At 40.8% G+C, this 19,903-nt stretch overlaps 2 pseudogenes; both read left to right on the forward strand.

The window, feature by feature from the left end:
• Nucleotides 1-300: 300 nt before the first annotated feature.
• LOC129488829 (UDP-glucuronosyltransferase 1A10-like) lies at nt 301-7,340 on the forward strand (annotated as a pseudogene).
• A 5,564-nt stretch (nt 7,341-12,904) lies between these two features.
• Nucleotides 12,905-16,086, forward strand: LOC129488830 (UDP-glucuronosyltransferase 1A7-like; annotated as a pseudogene).
• Nucleotides 16,087-19,903: the final 3,817 nt, after the last annotated feature.

Genomic DNA, 19,903 nt, shown 5'->3' on the forward strand with positions numbered 1-19,903 from the left:
GCATTGCTTAGTCATTCTGTTTCTAAACTCACTTGCAGCTCAGGGCGTGCTCTCCCTCCAAGGCGAAGACTATAATCTACTCTTGTCTGGAAATCATACAAGTAGATATCTCGGCAAATGATACTCATATTTTATTGTTCTTATGAGTAAGTCATTGGCAGTGAGTGTGATTTTTTTTTTTTTTATGAAAGGATAAGTACACGCCCTCTATTGGGGTCAGGTTTTGTGCCTGTACTTCTTCCGCCTACTGTATCATAGCAGCTTAGAATCCCAGCTGCTGGCTTAGGCTGCAGTTCTGTCATGGCTCGCGCAGGGTGGACCAGCCCCGTTCCTTTATGTGTGTGTCTACTGCTGACCTGTGGCTTTGCCGAGGCAGGGAAGCTGCTGGTAGTGCCCATGGATGGGAGCCACTGGTTCACCATGCAGTCGGTGGTGGAGAAACTTATCCTCAGGGGGCATGAGGTGGTTGTAGTCATGCCAGAGGTGAGTTGGCAACTGGAAAGATCACTGAATTGCACAGTGAAGACTTACTCAACCTCGTACACTCTGGAGGATCAGAACCGGGAGTTCATGGTTTTCGCCGATGATCAATGGAAAGCACACGCACAAAGTATATTTTCTCTACTAATGAGTTCATCCAGTGGTTTTCTTCACTTATTTTTTTCACATTGCAGGAGTTTGTTTAATGACCGAAAATTAGTAGAATACATAAAGGAGAGTTCTTTTGATGCAGTGTTTCTTGATCCTTTTGATACCTGTGGCTTAATTGTTGCCAAATATTTCTCCCTGCCCTCTGTGGTCTTCGCCAGGGGAATATTTTGCCACCATCTTGAAGAAGGTGCACAGTGCCCTGCTCCTCTTTCCTATGTCCCCAATGATTTCTTAGGGTTCTCAGATGCCATGACTTTCAAGGAGAGAGTATGGAACTACATCGTGCACTTGGAGGACCATTTATTTTGCCAGTATCTTTTTAGAAATGCCCTAGAAATAGCCTCTGAAATTCTCCAAACCCCCGTCACAGCATATGATCTCTACAGTCACACATCAATTTGGTTGTTGCGAACGGACTTTGTTTTGGACTATCCCAAACCCGTGATGCCCAACATGATCTTCATTGGTGGTATCAACTGCCATCAGGGAAAGCCATTGCCTATGGTAAGTCACCTCTCCTTTAGCACATTAAGAATAATCTGGCTTTGGAAATTAGAAAAGGATTCCTTACTGAACTGTGATGTGACATTTTCATTTGTTGCATTTCAAATTTCTTTCCAGTTTAACGAATTATTTTGTGCAAATTCATCTACTCATCAACTATCAAATTTTATAAAACTGCCATTCTTGAAAGTGTGTGTAATAATTTAAAAATTACAGATCATATTCAGGCTGCATTTTAAAATACCATGTTTAGAAAAGTACCAAAAACCACAGCAAGAAATGAAACTTCCATTTTTTATTAATTCTATGTGACCCCGTAGTTGAAATGCTCTTAACAGTTTTGTGTACATTCTTTTCATTAAAAAAAGTATTTTATGTATAGCAATAACTCATGTAAATTCCCATACCTATTTGTAAAAATAAAATCTAGTGTTGGGCTGAACATATTCTTCATCTTGCATTTTTCACTTGCCAATAAGTTATAGATACCTTTATAGACCAATACAGACAGATTTGACAAGTTCTTTTAATAATTGCATAAAATTCTTTACTTTGGATGCAGTGTAGTTTTTTATCCAATTAATATTGATATATATGTAGCCATTTTCCATCTTTCCTTTTATGAATAAGGCTGTGTAAACACTCTTCAATACTTTCCTTACGTGAATATATTTCTATATTCTTGCTTTTATCTTAGTAGACTAGAGTCCTACATGTAGGGTTACAGGGTTTTCCTGAATTGAGAAGGATTGGCATCTTTTTGCTGTGAAGTCTTCCTGTTCAGGAATATTATGTCTTACTATTTATTCAGGGCTTGTTTTATATACATAAATAAAAATTTTCACTATATAAGCATTTTATGTTTGTTATTAACATTTATTCCTTGGTATTTTATTATTTTTGAAGCTATTTTATACAGGGCAATTTTTCTATTTCTACATTTAACTGATTACTGGTAATTAAAATTTTGGTTTTTGCGTATATATCTTGTATCTAGCCACATCACTAAGTTTTCTTATTATTTTGTAGTATGCATTACATGTACAATATACAATACCATCTGCAAGTAATTCCCTTCTCTGATATTTATACTGCTTCTTTCACTTTGCTGGAGCATATACTGCCAAAACATTATTGATTAATATTGTTAGAGTAGCCAGTTTAAATAGGGATTTGGTCGCTTGTGACTGAAAAATCCTTGAAAAATACCAGAATAAGGTTCTTGGCAAATGCATAGTTGCTAAATCCAGATGAAACACCTGGTGTCTCATCTCATATTATTTTATTAGGGATGGAGTACACATTTTTGTCTACTGTTCGGGCTTCTTACAAGATTCAGTAGACTTTGTAACACAGTCATATCTGTCATTGGCAGATTGAAAGAGTGACTGTTCAGCCATCTCATAGGAAAGTGAAATAATGCTCTTTCTAAAAAGCAGGAAGACTACAGTTGCAGGCCTTTCAAAATTAGGCATGACTTTCAGCTCATGGCAAGACCAGGCGAGGAGATGCAAGTTGCAGGACTCTAAGAGGTTGGACTTATCAAAGCACTTTTCTCCTCGTTATCCTCCATTAATTACAGTACCAAGCACCACCCATGTGTTGCCTACACCCCACAGCCTTCAGCCGAGTGTGAGGCTGTGCCACTTCCTGAACCCACGCTGAGTTTATTGTGGCTCACAGGGTCACCCAGAGGCCTTTAAAGATATAAAAACCTGTATATGATTTTATATCACCTATGATAGAGGGATATCTCTAAAAAATGAAGCATTAAACTATATATGGTTTCATTTATTTTGATTATAAATACCTTTTGTGAGATATGAAATAAATGTGTTTCTATATCTATTAAAGAATATAAACATGTATGAAAGTTTTTATAGTTTACAGAGGGTTATGTATATTAATGCACATATTTATGATTATATGCATAAAGCCAGCAGAATTCTCACAGAGGAATTCGATCTCAAAGATGGCTTTCTGTCAGAGAGCCTTGGATATGGCCCAACCACAAAAGTAAAAGTAAATTGTCATCAAAAGAACGATGAACACTGCATATTGCTCCTTCCTTGTTTCAGATGCCAGGATGTGTCTGGGAAAAGCATGCAGTTGGTTACATCTTGCTGGGAAACAGGATTCAGAGTCTGAGTCTCATCTGTGTGATGAAAAGGAAGCATTACTTGATGATAGAGTATGTGTTTGCACATGTTTGTGTTTGTGTATGTGCAGGTGTGTTTGTGTGCAGTGTCCCAGACCCTGCACAGAGGATTTTCTTGAAGATCTCCTGTAACAAAATCTCCTTGAGTCTATCCAGGAGAATTACATCCAGGGATGTAATTAAATGCTTTAACAAGGATGGCAGATGGCTCCATCTCCAACGTCAGGGATCAAATTTCAATGTGAGATTTGGAGGGGACAAACTTTTAAACTATATCAATTGGTATGGTCATTCTTTTACATTTCAGTATTCTAATGTGTGTGTGTTGATTAATGATGTGTAAATAATTCAGCAGAACAGTGAAATAGTTTTAATGAGAAAAAAAGGAAGTCACTCTTGGTCTCTTTGAATTTTTGGTGAGTTCCAACAGAATTGATGACTGGTTTTAGGGGAAAGAATTTAGGCTTCGTCTATACCATCCATGGCAGGTGCAGCTCTGCAGACCTGGGGGTGGGATGTGGTTACAGAGCAAGAAAAATCTGTGCTTTCTCCATTGCTCTAAGATTCTGGCTATAGTCCAAGATCCAAATTCAAGGTTAGCTTTTGGTTGACAAGACTAAGGCCTCCCACTAAAATTATTTACTTCAAGTTTTTATTTTCAAAGTTTTCAAACATACACAAAGAAAAGACTATAGTGTAATGAGCACCCATGTATCAATCCTTAGGCTAAATAATTTTCAGTATTTTGCTGTGTTAATTAATCTATCCCCTTATTTCTGACCTTTTAAAGAAACTTTTTGGCTGTCATTTTTTTAACGGAAATTCTTGGCTTTTCATTCCATCATTGAATATTTTATTAAATACAAAAAAATAAGTAAAATTTGTTACACAGCCACAATATCATTATCACACCTAACACAGTAATAATACTTTAATATTATCTCACTTCCAGCCCATAATTAATTTACCTCCAATTGCCTCATACATCATCTTTTTATGTTGATCTATGGAATAGAGAATTCAGAAATAAACCTATACATCCTTGGTCAATTGAGTAGGTTCCAAATTTTATGAGGGTGTCAAGACCATTTAAATGGGAGAGAACAGTCTCTTTTTTAGGCTGCAAATGCTGTTCTCCCATAGTCCAACAGTGACCCTGCCCAATTTAAGTGCCAGCCCAGGGATCTAGACCCATGTAACCTCCTGATAGGCCAACAATCTTAGGTAGGGCCAACCCTATACCCCTGGCCAGTAGGAAGCAGTTGGAAGATGAGACCTTCACTCACATGCCAAGGATTTGTCATTGTTGCTGTGTCAGAGGGGAAATGTGGAGCCCTAATTAGGGAAAAGGAGGTAGGCTGGCAGGACCAGGGGAAAGCAAAAAGAAAAAGCAGATGAGCTATAAGTCTGCCTTTTTTCATGGTCTAGGACACATAGCCCTCCTGCAAAAATAACACAATCTTCCTGCACCCAGCGATCACCAGACCCTCAGCTGATAGAAAAATGCAAGTTATCTCACTGCAACCTTGGCATTATCAGTACTGCACCTAGCTCTCTGCAGCACAAGCACCATCCTATAAAATCCTCAGCAAGTCTTTGTCTCCTTGTAGCCAGCTCTCCTCTCGCTGACTATCTTGCAACATGTTTTCCTACTTTCTCTAATAAATCTGACTTTCTTTACCTACAACTATCTTGGTAAATTCTTTTTACCTCCCATGCCACACCAGTCTCAGAGAGTTGCCACCCGTGACAGTTACCATAAGGCTTGCAAATACTATCTTATAACCCTTATTTTAACCTGATAACGACACTATTTGCATAAACAAACACACAAGCCAGAAAAAAACTAATAGAAACTCATCTTAACTTTGTTCCCTACTTTTTAACTCTTTGTGATTTTCATTTATATCTTGTTGTACCGCCTATATCTTGAAAAGTTGTTGTAGTTATTATTTTTGGTTTATTCATTGTTTAGTCTTTATACGTAGGATAACAGTAGTTTGCACACACAGTTACAGCATTATAATATTCTGTGTTTTTTCTGTGTACTTACTATTACTAGTGAGTTTTGTACCTTCAGATGATTTCTTCTTGCTCACGAGCATCCTTTTCTTTCTGATTGAAGTACTCCCTGTAGCATTTCTTGTAGGATCAGTCTGGAATTGATAAAATTCCTCAACTTTTGTCTTGGAAAGTCTTTATTTCTCCTTCCTGTTTGAAGGATATTTTCACCATATATACTATTCTGGGGTAAAAGGTTTTTTTCCTTCAGCACTTTAAATATGTCATGCCACTCTCTCCTGGCCTGTAAGAGTTCCACTGAAAAGGCTGCTGCCAGATGTATTGGAACTCCATTGTATATTATTTATCTCTTCTCTTGCTGCTTTTAGGATCTTTTCTTTAGCCTTGACCTTTGGGAGTTTGACTATTAAATGCCTTGAGGTAGCTTTCTTTGGGTTAAATGTGCGTGGTGTTCTGTAGCCTTCTCATACTTGAATATTGGTATCTTTCTCTAGGTTTGGAAAGTTTTCTGTTATCCTTTTGAATAAACTTTCTACTCCTATCTCTTTCTCTACTTCCACTTTATGGGCAATAACTGTTAGATTTGTCCCTTTGAGGCTATTTTCTAGATCCTGTAAGCATGCTTCATTGTTGTTTATTCTTTTTTCTTTTGTCTCCTCTGGCCGTGTATTTTCAAATAGCCTGTCTTCAAGCTCAGTAATTATTTCTTCTGTTTGATCCATTCTGCTATTAAAGGACTTTGATGCATTCTTCATTACGCCAATTGCATTTTTCAGCTCCAGAATTTCTGCTTGATTCTTTCTAATGATTTCAATCTCTTTGTTAAATTCATATGCTGGAATTCTGAATTCCTCCTCTGTGTTATTTCGAATTTCTTTGAGTTTCCTCAACATAGCTATTTTGAATTCTCCGTCTGAAAGGTCACATATATCTTTCTCCAGGATTAGTCCCTGGCACCTTATTTAATTCATTTGATGAGGTCATGGTTTTCCTGAATGGTGCTGATGCTAGTAGACATTCTTCAGCGTCTGGGCATTGAAGAGTTAGGTGTTTATTGTAGTCTTCATTGTCTGGGCTTATTTGTAGCCGTCCTTCTTGGAAAGGCTTTCCAGATATTTGAAAGGACTTGGGTGTTGTAATCTAAGCTGTTTCTGCTTTAGGGGGCACCCCAAGCCTCGTGACACTGTGGGTCTTGCAAACTTGTAGATGTATTGCCTTGATGGTCTTGGACAAGATCCAAGAGAATTCTCTGGATTCCAGCAGATACTCTTGTTTTCTTCCCTTACTTCCTCCCAAAAATACAGAGTCTCTCTCTCTCTCACCCTCTCTCTCTCTCTCTCTGTCTCTCTCTCTGTTCTGAGCCACCTCAAGCTGGGGGTGGAGTGACACAAGCATCCTTGTGGCCATCACCACTATGACTGTGCTGGATCAGACCTGAAGCCAGCACAGCTCTGGGTCTCGCCCAAGGCCTGCTGTAACCATCTCCTGGCTACTGCCTATGTTTGCTCAAGGCCCTCGGGCTTTACAATCAGCAGGTGATACAGCCAGCCAGACCTGCATCCTTCCCTTCAGAATGCCCAGGTCCCCGAGGCCCTGGGTGGGTCCAGAAGTGCCATCCAGGAGTCAGGGACTAGAGTCAAAAACCTTAGCATTCCACCTGGTATTCTATTGCAGGTGAGCTGGCACTCAAACCACAAGATGCAGTCCTTCCCATTCTTCCCTCTCATTTGCAAAGACAGAGGAGCCTCACCTTGTAGCCATTGCCACCTCTGGCCATGGACAGTACTGCCAGACTTCTGCTGGTGTTCCCTTAAGGCCCAAGGTCTTAAGTCAACTTGGGGTGAATGCTGCCTGGCCTGGGACTTGCCCTTCAGGGGAGTGGGCTCCCCTCTATCCCAGGGCAGCTCCAGAAATGCCATGCAAGAGTCAATTCCTGGAATCAGGGACCTCAAAAGCCCTCTTGATGCTCTATCCCCCTGCAGCAGTGTTGGTACCTAAGGTATAAGGCAAAGTCCCCTTTACCTTTCCTTGTGCTTTCCTCAAGCAGAAGGAGTTTTGCCCCATAGCCATCACAGCTGGGAATGTGCTGAGTCTCACCTAGAGCCAGAAAGTCTCAGAGGCTCACCAAGGCCCTTGACGTAGTTCCAGGGTTCACTGCTGGTATTCAGGGGCCAAGGTCTCTTCAGTTAGCAGGCAATGAATCCTGGCAGGACTGAGTCCTTTCTTTTAAGGCAGTGGGTTCCCTTCTAGCCCAGGATGTGTTCAGAAATGTCATCTGGAAGCTAGGGCCTGGCACAGGGGCCTCATGATTCTGACCGGTGCCCTATCCTGCTGTGGCTGAACTGGTCTCCTAAATGTAAGACAAAGTCCTCCCCGCTTTTCCCTCTCCTCTCCTCAAATAGAAGGAAAGGGTCTCTTTTGGAGCCGCAAGCTGTGCAGCCTGGGATTAGGGGAGGAGTGATGCCAGTACTCCCTTGGCTGCTTCAGCTAGTGTTTCAATATGTCATATGCCCCTTTACCCAGTTCCCTGTCTCTGGGCCTAGTATAGCCCTAGTTCTTGCCTAAGAGTTGCAATCTTTATGGCCTAGACTGCCTTTCAAGTTTACTTGAGGCCAAGACCATTTTGGCACTCGGTGGTGAGGTCTGTGGCCACTCAAGTTCAGACCTCTGAGATCAGCAATTTCCCTCTGGCTCGGGCTGGTTTAAATGCTCCCTCAGTGCTGGCCACAGTGGTTCATGCCTATAATCCCAGCACTTTGGGAGGCTGAGGTGGGTGGATCACTTTAGGCCAGAAGTTTGAGACCAGCCTGGTCAACATGGCAAAACCCCATCTCTACTGAAAATACAAAAATTAGCCAGGTGTGGTGGTGCATGCTGGTAATCCCAGCTACTCAGGAGGCAGAGAATCGCTTGAACCTTGGAGGCAGAGGCTGCAGTGAGCCAGGATTGCACCACTGCACTCTAGCCTAGATGACAGAGCGAGACTCCATCTCAAACAACAAGAATAAATAAATAAATAAATAAATAAATAAATAAATAAATGCTCTCTCAGTGGGTGGGTGTCAGCTGAGTTTGGTCTGGGTTTCCTTTCTGCTGTAACAGAACAGCACTGATTTTGGTGCCTCACAATTGTCTCCCACCAGGGCTCAGGGATTCTCTTTGTGCCACACCACCACTGTGGGTTCAGGGGAACAGGTGATATAGGAGATGCAGAACTTTTTTTTTTCTATTTCTTCAGTGTCTCTCAGTTATATAAAGTGAAAACCAAGTATTATGAGTGCTCACCTGAGTTGTGGTTCTTATGAAGATGGTTTTTTCTGTGTAGATAGTTGCTAACTTGGTGTCCTCTCTGTCTAGATTCTCTTCCATAGTATTGACAATCCTTTACATAGAAAACTGTGTGTAATGAGTTCTAAAGGTTCTTATGACCCCTGATCGAGAAGTTGAATTAGAGATATTGGGTTTGGGAGCAGGTAGACCACTTTGACACCTTTAGGGTTCTGGGTGGCTAGGGACATTGTCCAATACCAAAAGAACTTTAAAACACAATCCCTTACTGGCAATGCATTTTCTGCCTTCAGGGACAAAGCATCGATGAAAGCAATCCAGAAAAATTGTTCTTGTTGACTAGGCTACTTGAGAGACTTATTCACTATCAGCAGAACAGCATGAGAAAGACCTGCCCCCATGATTCAATTTTCCCACCAGGATCCTCCCACAACAGGAATTGTGGGAGTTACAATTCAAGATGAGATTTGGGTGGGGACACAGCCAAACCATATGATTCTGCCCTGGCCCCTCCCAAATCTCATGTCCTCACATTTCAAAACCAATCATGCCCTCCCAACAGTCCCACAAAGTCTCAGCATTAACTCAAAAGTCCACAGTTCAACATCTTATCTGAGACAAGGCAAGTCCCTTCCACCTATGGGCCTGTAAAATCAAAAGCAAGTTGGTTACTTCCTAGACACAATGAGGGTATAGGTATTGGGTAAATACAACCATTCCAACTGGGAGAAATTGACCAAAATAAGGGGGCTACAGGCCCCATGCATGTCCGAAATCCAGCGAGGCAGTCAAATCTTAAGGCTCCAAAATGATCTCCTTTGATTCCATGGCTCACATCCAGGTCATGCTGATGCAAGTGGTGAGTTCCCATGGTCTTATGCAGCTCTGCTCCTGTGGCTTTGCAGGGTACAACCTCCCTTCCAGCTGCCTTCACAGACTGGCATTGAGTATCTGTGGCTTTTCCAGGTGCACAGTGCAAACTATTGGTGGACCTACCATTCTGGGGTGGAGAGATGGTGGTCCTCTTCTCACAGTTCCACTAGGCAGTACCCCAGTTGTTACTCTGTTTGGGGGCTTCAACTGCAAATTTCCCTTCTGCACTGTCCTAGCAGAGGTTCTCTATGAGTGTCCTGCCCCTGCAGCAAACTTCTTCCTGGACATCCAGGCATATCCGTAAAGCCTCTGAAATCTAGGCAGAGGTTCCCAAACCTCAATTCTTGACTTCTGTGCACCCACAGGCTCCACCCCACATGGAAGCTGCCAAGACTTGGCACTTGCACCTTCTGAAGCCATGGCATGAGCTGTACTTTGGTTTCTTTTAGACACGGCTGGAGCAGTTGGGATGCAAGGCACCAAGTCCCTAGGCTGCACACAGCAGGGGGTCCTGGCCTTGCACATGAAACCATTTTTTCCTCCTAGGCCTCCAGTCCTGTGGTGGGAGGGACTGCTGTGAAGACCTCTGACATGACTTGGAGACAATTTCCCCATGGTTTTGGGGATTAACATTTGGCTCCTCATTACTTATGGAAATTTCTGCAGCTGGCTTGAATTTCTCCTCAGAAAATAGGATTTTCTTTTCTATCACATTTTCAGGCTGCAAATTTACCAAATCTTTATGCTCTGTTTCCCTTTTAAAACTGAATGTCTTTAACAGCACCCAAGTTGCCTCTTGAATGCTTTGCTCCTTAAAAATTTCTCGCACCAGTTACCCTAAATCATCTCTCTAAGGTTCAAGTTCCACAAATCCCTAGATCGGGGCAAAATGTTGCCAGTCTCTTAGCTAAAACATAACAAGAGTCACCTTTTCTCCAGTTCCCAACAAGTTCCTCATTTCCATCTGAAACTACCTCAGCCTGGACTTTATTGTCCATATTGCTATCAGCATTTTGGGCAAAGCCATTCAACAAATCTCTAGGGAGTTCCAAACTCCCTAGAGAAGTTTGGAACTTCCACATTTTCCTGTCTTCTTCTGAGCCCCCCAAACAGTTCCAAACTCTGCCTGTTACCCACTTCCAAAGTTGCTTCCACATTTTCAGGTATCTTTTCAGTAGCAACCCACTCTACAGGTACCAATTGACTGTATTAGTCTGTTTTCATGCTGCTGATAATGACATGCCTGAGACTAAGGAATTTACAAAAGAAAGAAGTTTAATTGACTTAGAGTTCCACATGGCTGGGGAGGCCTTACAGTCATGGCAGAAGGCAAGGAAGAGCAAGTCACATCTTACGTGGATGGCAGCAGGCAAAGAATGAGAGCTTGTGCAGGAAAACTTCCATTTTTAAAACCACCATATCTCGTGAGACTTACTACCATGAGAACAGCATGGTAAACACCCGCCCCCATGATTCAATTACCTCCCTCCAGGCTCCTCCCATGACACGTGGGAATTGTGGGAGTTCCAAATCAAGATGAGATTTGGGTGGAGACACAGCCAAACCATATCATTATTGAATTAGATTTGCTAAAATATTGTTTTACATTTTTGTATCTAAGGTCATAAGGGTCTGTAGTTTTTCTATCTTGTCACATCTTTATGTGGTTTTGGTATTGTGGTAATATTGGTCTCACAGAATGAATTAGGGCATTTCACATGCTTCTGTTTTCTGGAATAGATTGTGAGAAATTGTTATTATTTCTTCCTTCAGTGTTTGGTAGAATTTTTCAGTGAAGCCATCGGAACTTTACTGTTTTGTTTGTGGGAATATTTGAATTCAAAATTCAATTTGAATTTGAAAGGTACAGATTATGTCATTTGTGTTATTAATTTCTTCTTCTGTAAAGTCTGACAGCTTGTGTTCTTTAAGAAATTTGTCCATTCCATCTAAGTTGTAGATTTTATTGGCATGAACTTGTTCATGTTCTCTTATTGTTTTAATACCTGTAGAATTTATGGTGATACTACTGCTCTCATTCCTGATATTGGTAATTTATATCTTCTGTCTTTTTTTCCTAAACAGTCTGGGTAGAGATTTATCAAGTTAATTGATCTGCCCCAAAAGCTAGCTTTGGTTTAATTGATTTTCTCCATTGTTTTTCTATTTTCCATTTCATTAATTTTTACACTGAAGAAAGCCTCCAGGGAAGGTAGATCACTCACTGTCATGTTTGTTTTTCAAGGACAGTCATCTGCCAGTGTGCCAGTCACCAAAGGACAGGTGACTAAGCAATGTCTAGTACCCATTAATGCGTCCTGGAGGGGGCCATCTTGTGCTCCTACAAGAATTATGCCCTGAGGTTGGCTGCTGATTCCCTCACTAAATGTTCCTTGGGGTGTTAACTGACACACACTGCTGGGCTAATCCATGGAAATCTCCATGATGTAATTCAGCCCAATGCAACAAGAATTCCGTGAACTTCCTCTATGCCAGGTATAGCATGGGTGCTGTGGAAGGAGGATGAAAATAGGAAGAAGACATAACCTCTGTCTTCAAGGGGTGCTCAGGATACTGGGGGTGACCAATACATATTCCTGAAAGAAGGCTCCAGACAGGTGGGGTGAGCCCACAGCAGAGGCCTACAGCTCTATTCAGAATAAGGAAGCAGAGCAGGCTGAGAGATGCAGCTCAGCAGAGTGCTTAGGCAAGGATAGGGCCACAACTCCACAGTGCAGGCAACATATCTGAGGAAAGCCATTTGCAATAGGTGACGGTCACATTCCATCAAAGCTCTGGAAGGGTTCATGGAGGCGGGGTTTTCAATCTTGTTTCAGCCTTTCAAAGGCCTCTCAGGGTTTGGAAATGGAAGCAACAATGTCTGTGCATTGCAGAGACGCAGGTGAGCCCCCATTTCCTGCCAGTTAGGAAGTCAGTGCTGACGCCTTACTGTCTGTCCTTGGCACATGAGATGCCAGTTCCTTTCTTGGCAGAGAGCTTTTGATTATCTGAGGATAACATCGAAATTTTGCTTTGAAACACATTTCAAAAATATGAACTTTATTCAAATTTACTTTCCTTTTTATCGTTCTGAGTTGTTAAGGTCCAAAAGTGTTGCTGAATAATTCTGCTTCTAAACCGCCATTGCAGCACAGGGCATGATCTGTCCCCAAGGCAAAGAACATAAGGGACTCATGTGTGGAAAACGTACAAGTAGGTATCTCAGCAAATGCTACTCATATATTATTATGAGTAATTCATTGGCAGTGATTGTGATTTTTTTTTTTTTTAATGAACAAATGACTATATGCCCTCTATTGGGGTCAGGTTTTGTGCCTTTACTTCTCCCACCTACTGTATCACGGTAGCTTAGAATCCCAGCTGCTCACTCTGGGCTGAAGTTCTCTGATGGCTTCTGCTGGGCGGAATGGCCTCCTTCCCCTATATGTGTGTCTACTGCTGACCTGTGGCTTTGCCAAGGCTGGGAAGCCGCTGGTAGTGCCCATGGATGGGAGCCACTGGTTCACCATGCGGTTGGTGGTGGAGAAACTCATTCTCAGGGGGCATGAGGTGGTCATAGTCAGGCCAGAGGTGAGTTGGCAACTGGGAAGATTACTGAATTGCACAGTGAAGACTTATTCAACCTCATATACCCTGGAGGATCCAGACCTGGAGTTCATGGCTTTTGCCAATGCTCAATGGGAAGCAGAAGTACGAAGCTTATTTTCTCTATTAATGAGTTCATCCAAATGTTTAGAATTTAATTTTTCACATTGCAGGAGTTTGTTTAATGACTGAAAATTAGTAGAATACTTAAAGGAGAGTTCTTTTGATGCAGTGTTTCTGGATCCTTTAGCTGTGTGTGGCTTAATTGTTGCCAAATATTTCTCCCTCCCCTCTGTGGTCTTCACCAGAGGAATACTTTGTCATCATCTTGAAGAAGGTGCACAGTGCCCTGCTTCTCTTTCCTACAGCCCTAGATATGTCTCAGGGTTTTTGGATGCCATGACTTTTTATTATTATTATTATTTTTATTTATTTTTTTTTTTTTTGAGACGGAGTCTCGCTCTGTCACCCAGGCTGGATGGAGTGTAGTGGTGGGATCTTGGCTCACTGCAAACTCCACCTCCTGGGTTCACACCATTCTTCTGCCTTAGCCTCCCAAGTAGCTGGGACTACAGGTGCCCGCCACCACGCCTGGCTAATTTTTTTTTGTATTTTTAGTAGAGACGGGGTTTCACCATGTTAGCCAGGATGGTCTCTATCTCCTAACATCGTGATCCGCCTGCCTCGGCCTCCCAAAGTGCTGGAATTACAGACGTGAGCCACTGCGCCCGGCCTGGTTGCCATGAGTTTTAAGGAGAGAGCATGGAACCACATTTTCTACTTAGAGGAGTGTTTATTTTGCCCATATTTTTTCAAAAATGCCTTAAACATAGCCTCTGAAATTCTCCAAACACCTGTCATGGCATATGATCTCTACAGTCACACATCAATTTAGTTGTTGTGAATGGACTTTGTTTTGGAGTATCCCAAACCTGTGATGCCCAATACGATCTTCACTGGTGGTATCAACTGCAATCAGGGAAAGCCACTGCCTATGGTAAGTCATTGCTCCTTTAGCATATTAAAAGTATTCTGGCTTTGAATATTTAAAAAGATTCCTTACTGAACTGGGATTCGACATTTGTGTTTGTTGCATCTAAAATTTATTTTCTGTGTAAAAAATTATTTTGTGCCATCCATATGCTTGTTGGTTAGCAACTTTTATATAATGGCCTCGTTAGTATGTATGTGTATACAATTGGTTAATTGTTCATAATTTCCACTACATTTTTAAAATTTTGAAACAGAGTATTGCTATGGTGCCCTGGCTGGACTCAAACTCCTGGGCTCAAGTGATCCTCCCATCTAAGCCTTCCAAGCAATTATGACTTCTTTAGTATTTTTGGAAAAATATTTAAAAGCACAGTAAGAAATGAAAATTTCATTTTTAGCTAACCTGTACTACCTGCTGCAGTAAAATGTTCTTTGCAGTTTTGTATGCATCTGTTTCCATTTGTTGAAATTATATATAAGCATATATGTAAATATTTACACTTATTTTATGAAAATCAAATCAACTCTCAGACTGGACATGTTGTTCTTTACTATGCGTTTTTACTTGCCAGTAAACCAGAGACATCTTCACAGATTTGACATGTTCTTTTAATAATTGGATAAAAGTCTTTACTTTGGATGCAACATAGACACAAACTTTCCCAGGTGTTTTTCTGCTAAAGATTTGGCTAACTTCTTCAAAACAACAATGATAAGCAGATGTTATCTTTCTTTGACTCTGAAGAAAGTATAAAGCAGAATGCCTTTAGCCACCCAAAAAACTGTTACCATGATGTTTGGTCTCGTCCAGTCTGCTTTTGATTTGACTGGATTGCTTTCATCTCTTGGTAGCCATTGCTTTGATTGTGTTTTGTCTTCAGTATCATACTGGTAAATTTATGTTTCATCTTCTGTTACAATCTTTGAAGAGATACTTCAAGGTTTGTTTTTTTTTTGAGACAGAATTTCACTGTTGTTGTCCAGGCTGGAGTGCGATGGTGTGATCTCGGCTCACTGCAACCTCCGCCTCCTGGGTTCAAGCAATTCTCCTGCCTCAGCCTCCTGAGCAGCTGGGATTACAGGCACATGCCACCACACCCGGCTAATTTTGTGTTTTTAGTAGAGACACGGTTTCTCTATGTTGGTCAGGCTAGTCTCAAACTCCTGACCTCAGGTGGTCTGCCTGCCTCGGCATCCCAAAGTGCTGGGATTACAGGTGTGAGCCACCGCGCCTGGCCAAGGTCTTGATCCCACTTGTTTATAATTTCCACAGAAGGGTCCCTTCTTGTCTGCAGCTGATCTGGCTGCAACGGTTTTGGCACCCATCAAGTGGAAAATTTGTTCAACTGAAATTTTTGTCAGAATTGTGTAAACTGTCCTGTCTGAGAAATCTATTGTGTTGGCTATTGTTTCTGCTGTTAATTGTCAGTCTTCTTCAGTTAGAGCATGAGCAAGATTAATTGTTTCCTTGCAAATTGATATGGATGGTCTGCTGGTGTAGGCTTTATTTGCAACCTTGTCCTGTCCCTTCTTAAAAGGAATTACTCATTTGTAAACTGCAGATTTCTTTGGACCATTTTCCCCATTAACTTTTTTTTAAAGCATCAATGATTTCACCATTCTTCCACTCATATCTCAGCATAAATTTTATGCTGTTGCTTCAATTGTTGCAGAATTCATGTTGTTTTGATGGGGGCTTTTTTTCCAACTGATGCCTTATCCTTCTTAGTGCCTCAAACTAGATCCTTTTCAGACATGTTTTAACAAGTTAGTAAAAGTTTGTTTGGTGCAAAGAAATTTGAAATCCATGCATAAGTTTTTCATAATATGAATTTTCATGAATTGTTTGATGATCCCTCATCTATTACTATTTTAGCAATGGACCATGCAATTTTGACTATGTTCTGGCTTCTTACAAGGTTCAGTAGACTTTGTAACACAGTTGTATCTCTCACAGATTGGCAGCTGTTTGGTAAAAGATTGACTTTTCAGCCAACTCATGGGAAAGTGAAATAATGTAAAAAACAGGAAGACTACAGTTTTAGGCCTTTCAAGTGAGACAAGGCTTTCAGCTCCTGGCAAGAACAGGTGAGGAGATGCAAGCCTCTACGAGGCTAGGCTTTTCAAAGTGCTTCTCTCCCCTTTACCCTCCTTCAGTTACAGCACCAAGCACCACCCAGGTGTTAACTGCAGCCTCACCCTCTACCCAGTTGTGGGATCCTGCCACTTCCTGAACCCACACTGAGTTCCTTGTGGCTCACAGGGTCACCCAGAGGGCTTTCGAGATACAGAAAGCTATGCGTGATTTTATATCACCTATCATATAAAGATATATTTATAAAATAGGAAACATATTAACCACTTATCATTTTATAGATTTATGGTTTTATGTGCCTAAAAATATATTGTTTTATGTATGTATTAAAGAATAAGTATGTATAAGAGGTTTTATAGATGTGGAAAATTATATATTTATATGTATCTTTACAAATTTAAGAATAAAGGAAGGAAAATTCTCAAAGAGGAATTCAGATATTAAAGAGCGCCCTTTGACAAAGAGCCTTGGACACAACATACCTACAAAAGTGAATTGTCATTGAAAGACCTAGGGACACTGGATTCCTCTTCCCTTATTTTAGAAGGGCAGGCTGTGTCTTGGAAAAGCATACAATTCATTGTATCTTGCTGGACAACAGGAGTCATAGTCTGAAGTGTCTGATGAGAAGAAAGCATCACTTAAAGGAGTGTGCATCTGTGCCTGTGTATGTGCATGTGTGTTTGTGTGTGTGCATGGACACACGTGTCTGCATGCAGTGTCTCAGATCCTACACAGGGGATTTTCCTGAAGGTCTCCAGTAGCAAAAACTCGTTGAGTCTATCCAGGGGAATTACATCCAATGCTGTAATTAAATACTTTAACGAAGATGGCAGATCATCATCCAGGAGAACATCAAGATAGTTTTAATTAAGGAAAAAAAAAAAAAGGAATCACTCCCAGACTTTTTTAGTTTTTGGTGAGTTCCAGCAGAATTGATGACTAGGTCCAGTAGGAAGGAATTCAGGATTACTCTGTACCATGTAGGGTGAGTGTAGCTCTGAAGAACTGGGGATGGGAGGTGACCGCACAGCAAGAAAAGATCTGGGCTTCCCCCATTGCTTTAAGATCTGGTTCCATCTTGAGATTCAAATTAAGAGTAAGCTGTTAGTGGGCAAGGCCAAGGCCTCCCACCAGGATTATTTATGTCAACTTTTTTTTTGTCAAAGTTTTCAAACGTATAGCAAGGAGAGACTATAGTGTAATGAGCACCCATATATCCATCTTTGTGTTACATAATTTTCAATATTTTATTATACTGATTCATGTATCTGCTCTTTTGTTTCTTTTTTTAAAATAACTTTTGGCTGTAATTTTTTAATGGAAACGCTGGAGATATCATTCTATCCCCAAATACTTCACTAAATATAAAAAGTAAGGAAAGTTTGTTACATAGCCACAATATCATTATCACTCCTCACAGAATCAATAGCTCTTTAATATTGTCTCACTCATAATGCATAATGAAATTTCCCCTGATTGTCCCAAAAATGTCTTTTACATGCAGATCAGTAGAATGGAGTTGAGAATCCAGATATAAACCCATACATCCTTGGCCAACTGGTCTTTGCTATGGTGTCAAGACTGTTCAAACGGGAAAGAATAATCTCTTCAACAGAGGTCGCTGCGACAGCTGCATATCCACATGCAAAAGAATGAAGACGCACCCTTATATGCAAAAACTAACTTGAAATGGATCAAATAGCTAAATAAAAAAGCCAGAAGTGTAAAAGTTTAGAGGGAAACATTTGGGGAAGTATTTATGACCCAGATTTGGAAATGGTTTCTGTGATGTGACACACACATTGTTGTGTATAAGAAACAACATCAACAAAAAACACAGACAAATTTGACATCAAAATAAACACTTTTGTGCATCAAGGACACTATCAAGAGAGTGAAAGGACAACTCACAGGGCCTCCCTCACTAAGATGTGCAAGTAAACATGTACATGCTTGACGTGGAGGCTCCTGGGAGGCGATCACAGTCCCAAAAGACCTGAAATTCCAAAATCCTGAATGTTAAGAGCCTGAGAGATCAACGTCCTACAAATATAATTCCAGAAAAAATAACTTTAAAAAGTATTTAAAAGATGATCTGTTTACGTTTTAAAAGGGGTTTTATTTGAAAAACATATAAAAACATGACAGACCACTTCATAGGCCACTTTACACCATAAAATAGGTAATAATAACATACAGGTATCTTTGCAAGTGTAAACCCTCAGGTGCACTAATGACCTTCATATAGGCATATCAGTTGTGAGAAGATGAATCATGTTCTTAAAGTAATAGGTTAAAAAAGGAAAAGTATAAACATTTATTATTGTGGCTGATAATATTGTGCACTCAGGTTTACAGCTTTGCTCATCTGAAATACCATGAAAAATGACTTGAGACTTGTCATGAGGTCAGTCAGAAACCTCTATGGGTCACCACTGCATACACAGTGCTTAAAGTGCCCAAGTCTTGAGAAATTTTTTTTGTTTGTTTTTTTGAGACAGAGTCTCGCTCTGTTGCCCAGGCTGGAGTGCAGTGGTGCGATCTCAGCTTACTGCAATATCTGCTGCCCAAGTTCAAGCGATTCTCCTGCCTCAGCCTCCTGGGTAGCTGGAATTACAGGCGCCCACCACCACAGCCAGCAAATTTTTGTATTTTTGGTAGACATGGGGTTTTGCCATGTTGGCCAGGTTGGTCTTGAACTCCTGACTTCAGATGATCTGCCCTCCTCAGCCTCCCAAAGTCCTGGGATTACAGGCGTGGGCCACCACGCCCGGCCAAGAAATTTTATCTTTCACAGATGCAGATGTACAAAAGGGACATCTCTTCATTATTGAGGACGTTTCAACATTTGTACATACATGCCTAATGCTTACACACTTACCCTTGGGCTAATGCACTTCCATGGAGTCAAATTTGTGAACATAAAATGAATTAGAATTCTCCATAAGTCTATACACAGTCTCTGCCTTCAGTGTTGGAAATGATATGAAGATGAAATACATAGCATAGCAAATTGTAAAAATAATGCTGACAATTTAACCTTGTGAAAAAACCTAAAAAGAAGAAAAAGTAAAAGAAAAAAAAGGAAAAAAACCTCCAAATTAACTTGTCCTGTGATTGTGATTTTTGGGATTTTAGCTGTTAGAGAGTTTAGATTTCAGGGAGTTAGACCTTAGGGATTTGGATCCTTAGGGAATCAATATTTCAGAATTCAACATTCGGGATTATGGGTTTTGGGGTTATGTCTTTCAGGATTGTGATCCAAACCCTATAGCATCTTGTTTGTTAGCATAACCTGTACAAATTTTAGATATATCTCTGTACTCCAGCAGGGCATCATGAAATTAAGTAGTTTGCAGTAGAGAGTCTCAACCTATCAGTGATTAAAGAATAGAAAAAAAAATTTCTGCAGTTGATTATATATTCATAATTTTTTGTAACATATAACAAAAATGAAAAACTAGAAAGTGAAATGAAATAAACCACAGCCCTATAAAATGCAAAACTACTGATGATTGCTTGGCTGACATAGCAACACCAATTGCTACAGGAATTTCTAAGCATTTCCTGCGGGGTCTGCACCTGTGCTGAGGTGGTTAGGTAACACAACGAGCTGGAAACCACATCTTGAACAGCACTGTTTTAGACCCAGTCCAGTGGCTCTATGTGAGTAGTGTTTAATTAGAAATACAGCCCGGCGCAGTGGCTCA

This window comes from Symphalangus syndactylus, chromosome 8 (genome assembly GCF_028878055.3).
Source record: "Symphalangus syndactylus isolate Jambi chromosome 8, NHGRI_mSymSyn1-v2.1_pri, whole genome shotgun sequence".
NCBI classification, from domain to species: Eukaryota; Metazoa; Chordata; class Mammalia; order Primates; family Hylobatidae; genus Symphalangus; species Symphalangus syndactylus.